At 35.8% G+C, this 11,829-nt stretch overlaps 1 pseudogene; it reads left to right on the top strand.

Annotated features, from left to right (window-relative positions):
- Positions 1 to 10,189, top strand: part of LOC149565149 (phosphatidylinositol 4-kinase gamma 4-like) — a 58,589-nt pseudogene extending 48,400 nt beyond the window's left edge.
- The last annotated feature ends 1,640 nt before the right edge of the window (positions 10,190 to 11,829 follow it).

Raw genomic sequence — 11,829 nt, forward strand, 5'->3', positions numbered from 1 at the left:
TGTTGGATTTATTTTGTTCACAAAATTTATGATGAGATCTTTTCTTGGGATGTGTCTAGACTATTTTTAGATCAACCTTCCTATTATGTAATGTTCTAAAATTATTTGTAATCCATTTTGGCAAATATAAATAGAGTTTTTTTGGTCAGAGCTAGGGCATATTTTGTGGAGTTTAGATCAGAATGTGAAAGTTGAATACTTTGATACATGTTTCTGGAAGTTGCAAATATAATGCTAGATCTTATATCTTGAATACATTTTGTATCTGGCCATAACTCAAAAGGCCTTACAACTGAGCATGTATGCTGATCATTTCATGAATCAATACAAGAATATTGCTCTCTCTCTCTCTCTCTCTCTCTCTCTCTCTCTCTCTCTCTCTCTCTCTCTCTCTCTCTCTCTCTCTCTCTCTGTGGTGTTGTTCTCTTTGTGTATTTTCTTATGTTGTGTTTACTTTGCAAGGTTGGTTTGGATTTTTGGGTGTGCCTTTGGCCTTGGTTCTTTCCATGCCCTCCTTGCATCACCTATTGACCACCTAAGTTTGGTCATCAGTCTAAGGGTGGTATGCCAAAATGAATCACAAATTTGTCCCCAACTTTTGTAGTAAGGTCCTTTAAAAGTGACCAACAATTTTGAATGCCTGTCTAATGTAATTGTCAATGGAAATCCATGTATCCTAACTACTTCCTTGACTAAAAACACTATTATGTAACTAAAATTATTTTTGGTTTACAAGGTATAAAATGGGCCATTTTCTAAATCTATCCACTACAAAAATGCATTGTCAAGTCCTTCTTTTGTCCTTGGTAAATCCAACACAAAATGCATGCTTATGTTTTCCCAAGGCCTAGTTGGAATAAGTAATGATGGATACAACCCTACATTAGTTGAAGTTCTCTTATCCTTATAGAAAAAAGTACAAAATTCCACAAATTATCTCATATTATTTTGTATCTTTGACCAAAAGTACAATCTCCTAACCTATTCCAAAGTCTTAATCAAACCTAAATGACCTCCTAATCCATCACAATTGTTCTACTTGATTATAATCCCCCCATTAAGAAAATTGGGATATAGAGTTGACATCCATTGAACAACAATCCATTTTCCAAGATATACTTAGAAAAATCAGCGTGGAAAGAGTTCTCAAATCTTTTACAAGTTTTATATACCTCCTTGAAGTCTTGGTCCTCTACATACATCTCATTGAGTGCTTCCATGTCCATTATTTTCATGTATACTTCTTGGATAGTTAGTACCCTTCTATTAAGTGAATCTAAAACCTTGTTTTCTTGTCCCTTCTTATGCTTAATCGAAAATGTGTAAGCTTATAGAATTTTAACCTAGAAGCTATGTGCCCAACTTGGTTGCAATTGTAGCATTTAAAGGAATTGGATCCTCTCCTTGATCTACCAGACTTTCCTTTGCCAGGGGGTCTGCAACCTGTGTAGCTTCCTCTTCTACTTGACTCTTGTGTAATCAATATAACACCTTTTTAGTTATAGGATTGGACATCCCTTTCTACCAAATTACTATGCCAATCTTCATTAAATGTCAATTTGGGAGTGTGAACTTGAGATGATGTCTACAAAGTATATTCTCTAGTTTTGCTAAAAGTCACCACTACATTGAATGCAATAACCATTAAGAAAATCTAGTTTATCTAAAGGAAAGACAACTATCAAATACTTGGAAGGGAATTCTAATTATTTAACCATACATCTATGCACCTACTGCTGCAGGAACAGTGACTAGTTTTGTTTACAGTGGCTGCAGGAACAACAGTTCTAATCTTAACTTAGAAAATTGAATCTAACTCGTACTTACTAAAGTAAACTCCACCTTCTACATGGGCCCCTAGGGAAGAATGAAGGAAAAGATCAACTTAGACAAAAGTATGAAAACTCAACAAAGTCATGTATTCATTCAAATATGCAATATTACAATAGCTTGGAAAACAAAATGTCTATCAACTCTATTTGTCTGCTCACTACCTAACCTCATAGATATAGATGAGGTCTTATTTAAAAGTAAGGAAAACAAAAAACTCCTATAATTATGACTTCCTCATGAAGGAAAGTTAGTTACAACTTAAGACTGCAAGCATGCAATTGTAAACACATTAATTATCCCATAAATTCCCCATAATTATAGATCATAGAAAATGCTAGATCTTCTCTTTTATCTAACTTTAAACAGCTTCTAGGAATCCAAGTATCGTGCTTTGCATGTTTATCCAATCGCTTTGATGCTTGCTTCCTTGCTTAGTTTCTTTATGAGGTCCCTCTTTATTATTCATTAAAATAGGTCCCTTCTGACTTTTTTGCCAAATCTCTAGCTGCAACAGTGTCATAACGCTTCTCTTTAATACCATCAATGCCTTAGTGCTATTCCTTCACAATTTTTTTTTGATTAACTCCAGCTCAGCTTGTATTCTTGCAATCAACATTTAATACACACAAGACTTCTTGCAAATATTTATTTACATTTATTAGTTTATAAAGAAAAGGTATTAATTATTCAACTAACAATTTTTACAATCTCTTTGGCTGCAAGAAGATCTACCCATATCAAACATTCATGAAGAAATATTTTTACCACAAAATGAACCCCATTTTAGATATAATTTCGATTATCATTTTTATGCCTTATCTCCATACTTTATACATCAAAAGTTCAAAACACTTATACTAAAAGATGATAAAGTTCAGTATGTTATAGAAAAATGTTCACAAAAAGACTTCTATTTCTTCATGTCATCATTTTCCCCCCAAATCATCTTGAGGCTGGTCCCTTCAACATCTATAGGTTTTTGATCCTAATTCGCAGCTTGAGATCATTAGCAATTTTCTCCCTTGATTCATGAGCTTTGTAATTAAAATATCCATGATTTTGTTTCAACCTTTCCCATTTCTGTTCTTCAAATCATGTTATATTCAGAAAATGAATCATACTTTTGAAGCATAGGATGCGAGAGTATTGGTGGTTGGAAACGAAGAGGTACCCAATAATTTTTCTGACTTCTACCTAACATCATATACCTGGGCATCCTGCTGATGGCCAACTCCAAATTTTGATGAGAGTGCAACTCCCTTGTTTTCAGATCTTCTAGTAATCAAACCCATCTTAGAAAGGGAGGCTTGTATAGCATCAGGGGCATTTTCAGAACAATGCTGCTCCCAATCTAAAAATGCTTTTTTGCAGACAGGGTGAATTTTGGTAGCAACACTTTGATTATTGTTAACAAAAAGCCAATCAAAGAATACTCTGTGAGTGTTTTGCACCTCTAGCCAAATATACAATGGTTCAAACATTTTATTTTCCCTATAAGGAGCAACTTGGTTCTCTCAACTAATCTCATTATGTATCCATGACATAACTACCCTAAACTGTACATCTTCCACATATAATAATGAATTCCAATCTTTATCATCTGGAACAATAAGATTATGAACATACAACTCACATAGGAGATTTTGCAGAGCCATTGGAATTGATTTGAATGCTGCATATAATTCCTGGGGAGTGTGCAAGGAAGGGTTCAACCCTCGAGTAATTCGAGACAATTGAAAATTAATCATTTTCTCTTTTAGGAACAGTGTGTAAACTGGAGATGGTGACTTGCAATTTACAAGCTCTGGAATGAGCTCTATAATCTTCGTGACATGTTGCTGCAAGACCATAATTTCACTATTCTTCTCTTCAATTGCTATGCTTGTTCCTAATAGTTCTGAGCAATTGCTTCCTTTCTAGGTCCTAGTTTTCTTTTTCCCATTGAAACTATTGGTACAAACTAAAGCTAGCTATTAATGGAGTAGAAATGTCTTGTGGTGTATGACGACAAACAACAGGTCTATAATCTTCAAGTTGGTGCTTAGGATGATGGTGGTCAACACTGTTGTCATCCTAAGAATATTGACATTCAACAAAGCTGTTATTTTGACAAGCAACAATATTATCAATTTTTTTGAAGGTACAATAGTTGCAGGATAGGGTGCAATAGTCATTTTAACTTGAAATGTTTTAATAATTTCCTGAACCATTTCTTATGCAACAAATGGATATTCCTTTGGTGTTAGATTATCAGTTTCCTCTGCTGGCTGTTCAAACCTAGACACTATTTTCTCTGAGGACTCTGTGTTACTATCAATATTAATAGGGCTATTTGGCTTTGTGGGAATTTCCTCAAGATCATTTTCATGTTTAGGAGTAGGTGCTGTGTGCTCTGGTGACTGTACAAGTGTAGGTACTAGAGTTTCAACATCAATAGCTGATATAGGAGGCTTAGCAAGTGGCACAGGAGGTTCAATTCTCAAATTTACCCAAGACATTCTGGTGACTCATCATGGAGTAGAAATTGGGGTCAAAATTGGTTTCTTGCCCTTATCAATAGATTTCCCTTTATTAAGGTTGAGTGCAAGTTCTTGTGATACTGGGGATACTTCATTTGAACCTTCCTCTACAACAACTGTATGTGATTTCCTCTTTCTAGAATATGAGGCTTCTACAGGAATTTTTTTCCTTTTCATAGTTTTAGGTATAGATGCAGAAGCTGAAGCTTCTTGAGCTATTCTATATACTACTTTCTTGACTCCTATAGCAGTTTTCTCTCTTGTCCCCATTCCTTGCCTTTTAGGTCCACCCCTTTTAGGTCCCTTTGTCTTGAGTTTTACAAAATCCTCCCATGTTCCCAAGTGTTACCTAGTCAACTCTCTTTTAGTTATAGCCCTGATCAAGAAATGGTGGGATACTGACTGGGTTTTTCCTTGCTGTATATAGGTAGCTTGCCTTTTGATAATATTATAAAGGAAAATTGAGAGATTTATAAGACAATCACCGTGCCACAAACCACTCAAAATTTTGAAATGAACAACATGCAAATAAGAATACCTTCATTCATAGGTAAAATATCTTATGATAAATTCAACAGGGTGGATGAATTGTAGAGGGAGAGATAATCGTAATGTACCTTTCTTTTTGTTTTCCTCCAGCCGAGGATCTCCAAGTACTGAGAATTTATCTTTTTCTTGTTGTGCATCCATGTCCTCTATCCATCATTCTCCATTTGTGGGCAAACCAAAAACTTTTTCCACAACTTCTTTGGTGAATTCTATTCGAATGCCCTTAATAGTTGCATAACCATCCCTTAATGTATTATGAAATTGGAGCACAATTTCTTGATCAAACTGCTTCAAACTAAGATAGTAAGCCAACCAACCTTGTTGTTGAAACAAACTACATGTTGCTAGGTCTGCCAATAAGACTCTGTGGTTTTTTGGTTCATGTCACTGAGGTTCTCCACCCATATTTTTCAAAAAAAATGCTATTACTAGAAAATTCACTGCAAGTGATTTGAGAGTATGGACGAAGATGGCTATAGGGGTTTCAACAAAGGGAAATTTTCAAAAAGAAATACTTCAATAATTTCCAAACATCACATCCTTTATTACTTCATGATGGAATTTCAATCACCAAACCATAATGAGGATAAAGATCGTGCTCAAAAACATATGCTGTATTAATGAGGGGTTATGTGAAATCATGATTTAATTGTTAGCCTTCTTTATATTATTTCACACATTTTGGAAGTACAAAGGAGCACTAGTTCATTACTAAAATGACCCTTCCCTGTACATCCTACATGCCAACTTAAGATTTTCCTTGATTTGCATTCATGATTTCAATTTTTCCTCCCCTCAACCTAGCAAAGACTATATCCCACCAAACCATAAAGATTGAAAATTGTGAAAATCAAAATAACATGCTTTTCTAAATAAATAATAAATTAAATAAATGCAAAGGGGTCAAGTGTGTCTGGCCTGAGGTGTGATAGGAAGGATGGTTTGAGTAGTACCATACGAGAGAAAGAAAGTGAGATGGCATGATGATGGAAAGATAAGAAGGTGGGATGGAATGAGGTGGAAAAGAAATAAATTTTGCATGAATGCAAAATTTTTATTATGAAGGCCTTGAAAATAAATTCAAGGGGCTATAGGCGTTTGAGTGGGAGACTCAAATGGAGTGGCTACAGGAAGAGATGTTTCTCTTGTGGTGAACTATTGAAGAAATTCTTCCTGGGTTATTGGTTTATGATATAACTTTAGGCGATGCCCATTAACCAAGAGTTTGAACTTGACCAGATCAATTGTTGACAGTTCTACTACTTCATTGTTAAAAATTACAATGATTTCATAGGGACCAAGCCATCGAGTCTAAAATTTTCCTTGGTGATGCTGATATCATAAATCATACAGGAGTGCCCAATCACCAATAGAGAATTCTCTATCTTTAATGAATTTGTCATGCCATTGCTTTCTTTGACTCTGAATTAATTTTGTGTTATGAAGAGCTGACTTTCGCCATTCATCCAACTCATTGAGATGTAAAATGCGATCCTGTTGTGCTGCAGGAAGGGTAATATCAAGTTCCAAAGCTGTCTGCAGAGTTTTATGTTCAAATTCAATGAGCATAATAGCTGTCTTCCCATATAGGAGCTGAAAAGGTGTAAACCTGGTAGTGGATTTCCATGCTATTTTGTACACCCATTAGGAAGTCTAGTTGCCCAATATTTATGATGTAAAGACATGGTTTTAGTGAGTATATGTTCCAGCTCTCTATTGGTCACTTCTACCTATCCATTGGGTTGTGGATGATACTGAGAAGATTTGCCATGCCAAGTTTTATACTCCTCCATGAGTGCAACTATCAAATTAGATGTAAATTGAGGCCCTTGATCTAATTGTAATTCTCTTGGAACACCAAATCTGGTAAAGATACATTCATACAAAAACTTTGCAACATTATTGTCATGAGGATGCTTCATGGGTTTTGCTTCTGCCCACTTAGTAACATAATAAGTGCAAACTAGTATGTAACTTTTCCCTTTTGATGGTTGTTCAATAGGGCAAAAAAAATCAATTCTCCATTTATCAAATGGTTCTACTACTATCTATGGCTGCAAAGGCATTTCATCTATTTTTTTCGGTCAACCTATTCTTTGACATTTATCACATATTTTTGTATACTGAGCCTCATCCTTGTGAAGTGTAGGCCAATAATAACCTGTATTCAAAATCTTTAATGCAGTCCATTTTTTAGCAAAGTGACCACCACATGGCTTGTCATGACAAGCATGAAGAACATCATATGTTTTTTCTTCTCGAAGACACCTTTGTGTCACCTAGTCTAGCCCAGTATAAAACATGAACCCTAAGATCCATGAGAAATTAAAACTCTTTTATGACAACAATCATTTTTTCTTTTGCAGAGAAATGTGGGGAATTTTTGCTAGTAGTTAGGTAGTTGGCAATGTCAGCATACCAAGGGTTTTGTGCTAACAAAAGAAAGAGATGTCCATCGGAAAAGCTATCTTCTATGGCTGCAAGATCATCAGGTGTTCGAAGATGAGACAAGAAATCAATTACAACATTTGCTTTACTTGGCTTGTCAATAATGGTGATGCCAAATTCTTGCATTAGTAACAAAGATCGAGCCAATCGTCCAGAGATTGCTGGTTTGTTCATCAAATATTTGATAGCAGAGTGATCTATATGTACAAATATTTGGTATCTTGTAATGTAATGTCTAAATTTATTTAGAGCATAAATTATAGCAAGCAGTTCTTTCTCTATCATAGTGTAGTTATACTCAGCTCCTTGAAGATTTTTGCTGATATAGTAAATTGCATGTTCTACTGAATCTATCTTTTGGCCAAGTACCACTCCAATGGCATGATCTGAAGCATCTATGTGTATGTGAAGAGGTAACTCCCAATTGGGTCCTTAGAGCACTGGTATTATTGAGAGGACTTCCTTAAGCTGCAGGAAAGCTTTCGTATAATCTGAATCCCATACAAACTCTATATCTTTTCGAAGAAATTTATATAAAGTTGCTACAATTTGACTAAAATCTTTGATAAAATATCGATAATATCCCACATGTCTTAGAAAACTCCTAACTTCTTTCAATTTAGCTAGTACAGCTAATGTGTGTATGACTTTTATTTTTGCGAGATCTACTTCAATTCCTTTAGGGGAAATAAAGTGTCCCAACACCACTCCTTCTTGCATTATCATAAAACACTTTTCATTGTTTAAAGATAAATTGTAGTCTTTGCATCTTTGTAAAACCTTGTCCAAATTCTCCTTGGCTTCTTCAAATGTTTGTCCATATGTGGTGAACTCATCCATATACACTTCCAAACAATTTGTAGATATGTCAGAAAAATGCTAATAACAACTCTTTGGAAAGTTGCATGTGCATTGCACAAACCAAATGGTAGGACAACATAAGTGAATGTTCCCCATGGACATGTGAATGTGGTCTTGTCCTGATCCTCTAGTGCTATTTGGATTTGATTGTAGCCACTGAATCCATCCAAGAATGAAAAGTATTTTTTTCCTGCAAGATTGTCAAGAACTTGATCGATAGAAGGCAATGGTAAATGATCCCTCTTGGTAGCTGAGTTAAGTTCTCTATAATCTATGAAAACTCACCATTTTCTCCCTTTTTTGGGAACAATAACCAATGGTGACACCCATTGGCTATCTAAAATAGGATATATGAAGCCATCATTGAGTAGCTTTTGCAATTCATTTTTGACAATATCCCTTAATGTTGGGTTTATCCTACACTGAGGTTGTCTCACAGGTTTGCAATTCAGACTGATATAAATCCTATGGGTACAGAGTGTAGGATCCAAAACCTTCATATCTGTATACTCCCAAGAAAAAACATCCTAGTTCTTTTGTAACAGCTACAGGGTATTATGATGTTGTGCCTAAGATAAGGAATTACTTATATTTAATTCTCTTCCTAGAATGATTGTTGTTTTGACTACTTTTTCAGCCATTAAAATTTGCACAATTGGTTGTGAATCTATCTCATGTAGCAGGAGTGAATGCATAAGCTACATAGACTCACAATAATGAAGTTTAGTGGGTAAAGGTAGAATGCTTTCTAAGACATAATCTTGTTTAGAAGATGTCTTAGGTTGTGTTCCATACTCATTTAGTATGATAGCAGAAATGACATCATCTTCTTTTTTAATGTTTACAAATGAGTCCCATGAGATCATCATCAATTGTTGAATAGAATCTATGTCCATATCAGAGTCATCCATATTTGGCCAGACAACTTGATCATACTGCAGTAAAGGCTGAGCATGAGAATACAAGGTGAAATTTTTAGTGTTCATTCCATTTGAAATAGTCATTTTCCCTTATCGACACGTAATATAAGCATTTTCTATTGCTGACCATGGTCATCCTAGAATGATAGGATATCCCCCAATACTTTTTTTTGAGAGAGTACTACAATATCAACTGGACACTCCTATGAATGTAATGTGATAGTGACATCTTATAGCATACCATCAGGAATGATGGTAGAACTATCTGCTAGCTGTAAGATTGTTGGTGTTTGCTTGAGACCAATGATGTCAATTTGGACACTACTTCCTTGGTCATTACATTAATGGATTCTCCTAGGTCTATTAAGGCATTCTGCACTTGCACTCCTTGAATGGTGAGGTTCACTACTAGGCTTCCAAGGTCTACATACTTAGGCATTTTACAGTTATCAAGCATGAGATCAGAAAGCTGCCCAAGGACATGGGTAGTCTTTGGGTCTTTCTTTTTCCTTCCTAGATTTTTAACACTGGCTTCTTTGATGGCTTTTGAATACATAGGGACTTCGTTTATTGCATCAAGAAAGGGAATATTTACCATCATTTTCTTGAGTTGCTCAAGAAAATCTAATGCAGCTTGAATTTCACTTGGTAGAACTTGCTCTGTTAACCTACTAGGAAATGGTGGTTTCTTGGCTACAGAAGAGATAGTGGTGGTAGGTTCTTGAACTGACTTAGCATTTTTATCATCTATTTTTGTTATAATGGGCTACTGAGGTGAGGCAAGTGTTGTTCTAGATCATAGATGGATATCATTCAGGGTGATGGAATAACTTTGTTGTTGGGCTGAAGGTTTTGCACTATTAGGATTAGGCGTAGGTTGTGCAAGTAACTGTGGTTATTTTGGAGGGGCTGTATTGGCTACAGGAAGCATTAAGGGTTGCTGTTGAGGAGGTTGGGTCAAGGCTGGTTGATGCTGGTGCTGGTGCTAGTTTTGGGTTTGCTGCAAACTCTGTTGAGGTTGTTGCCAACCCTGCTAAGGTTGGTGCCAACCTTGCTTAGGTTGTTGCCACCTTGGTTAGGCTGCTGCCAACCTTGGTTAGGCTGCTGCCAATTATAATTACCATGTAATTTTTGCCATTGGCTATTACCACCGTAATTATGGAGTGGGTCTTGAGGAATACCTGATCTTGGAGCCCACAACCTTCGTTGAGCAACATAGAGGACTTCCCCATCTTCAACAATTGACTTGAACTTAGTAGGGACATGTTGTGATTCCAAGCTAGCAATAGGCTTACATCGGTAGTTTCATTTCTTTTCTCTACAATGGGGGCAATATTCTGCCAACATAATATCAACATCCTCCTTCTTCCTTTGTGCTTGCATGGTGTCCAATTGTGTAGCAACATCATTAATGATGTCTTACTTGAAATCTGACAAGAGGTTTGATAGTTCTATCTTAGATACTCCGGTCCCAGGAGTTTTTTGGAGTAAGTCCCTCAAACCTCATCCTTTTTTTGATGTTTCTCTGGAATAGTTCAAACAAATATTACAGATTTTAGCCCACGTCTTCTGTGTAATGTCACCTCTAGCTGTTAAATCTAAAGCTTCCATACTCCTGTCATGCACTCCTTTCAGAAAGAGATGCTTTTGGGACTCCTCATTCAGCTGATGTTGTGTGTTATGCTATAAGTTAAACATGAACTAGGAAATATAGTCCTCCAAATTCTCATCCTCCTTTTGTGACATTTTAAAAATGTCATCTCCTTTCAAATCATGGCCTCTGCAATATTTCTTATATTTATTAAGGAACATGTTACTCATAGTTGGCCAATCTATCACAACATTAGCACCTAGACTCATCAACCATCTTAAAGTGGCTTCTTTGAGAGTTGATGGAAACAATTTCAGCTTATGGGCATTAGTTGAGTAGTCATAACTTCGACAAAGGGTGTTGAACTCAAAGAGAAAAGTTTCTAGATCTTCAATAATAAGGCCATAGAATTTAGGCAGGGTAGTTGAGGGTATATTTTTCAAATTTTGGTTACCCTGTTGAGGAGGAATTGGAAAGGGAAAGGTAGGCTGAGATGCTATCATTTGTGGATGTCCTAGTGGTGGCTTATAAATGACTAGAGCTAATGGATTATCTTGATATTATGGCTCAACAAAAAGATTATTCAAATGGAAGGATTCTTTAGATGTGGTCAATGATTGTACTTGTTTTGGTACTTTTGCAAATACATTCTCAAATGGTTCTTGTTCTATTTCTTCTCTCTCTTCTCTTTCTTCAGGGTTAGGATAAAAAGGGTCTTCCTAATTGAAGTTGGAAAGAAATCTTCCAAGGTGGTCTCTTCTCCTATGCATGCAAAAATGCCAAAAATGAAACTAAATGACTCAATAGTGAATACTAGATTGACACCATCCTCGACAATGGCACCAAAAATATGTCTAATCAATATAACACCTTTTTATTTATAGTATTGGACATCCCTTACTACCAAAGTACTATGCTGATCTTCATTAAATGTCAATCCAGGAGCATGAACTTGAGATGATGTCTGCAAAGTATATGCTCTAGTTTCGCTAAAAGTCACTACTACCTTGAATGCAATAACCATTAAGGAAATATAGTTTATCCAAAGGAAAGAAAAATATCAAATAATTGGAAGGGAATTCTAATTATTTAACCATATATCTATGCA

This window comes from Cupressus sempervirens, chromosome 3, assembly GCF_028749045.1.
Source record: "Cupressus sempervirens isolate cs-2001-9-10 chromosome 3, ASM2874904v1, whole genome shotgun sequence".
In the NCBI taxonomy this organism is placed as follows: domain Eukaryota; kingdom Viridiplantae; phylum Streptophyta; class Pinopsida; order Cupressales; family Cupressaceae; genus Cupressus; species Cupressus sempervirens.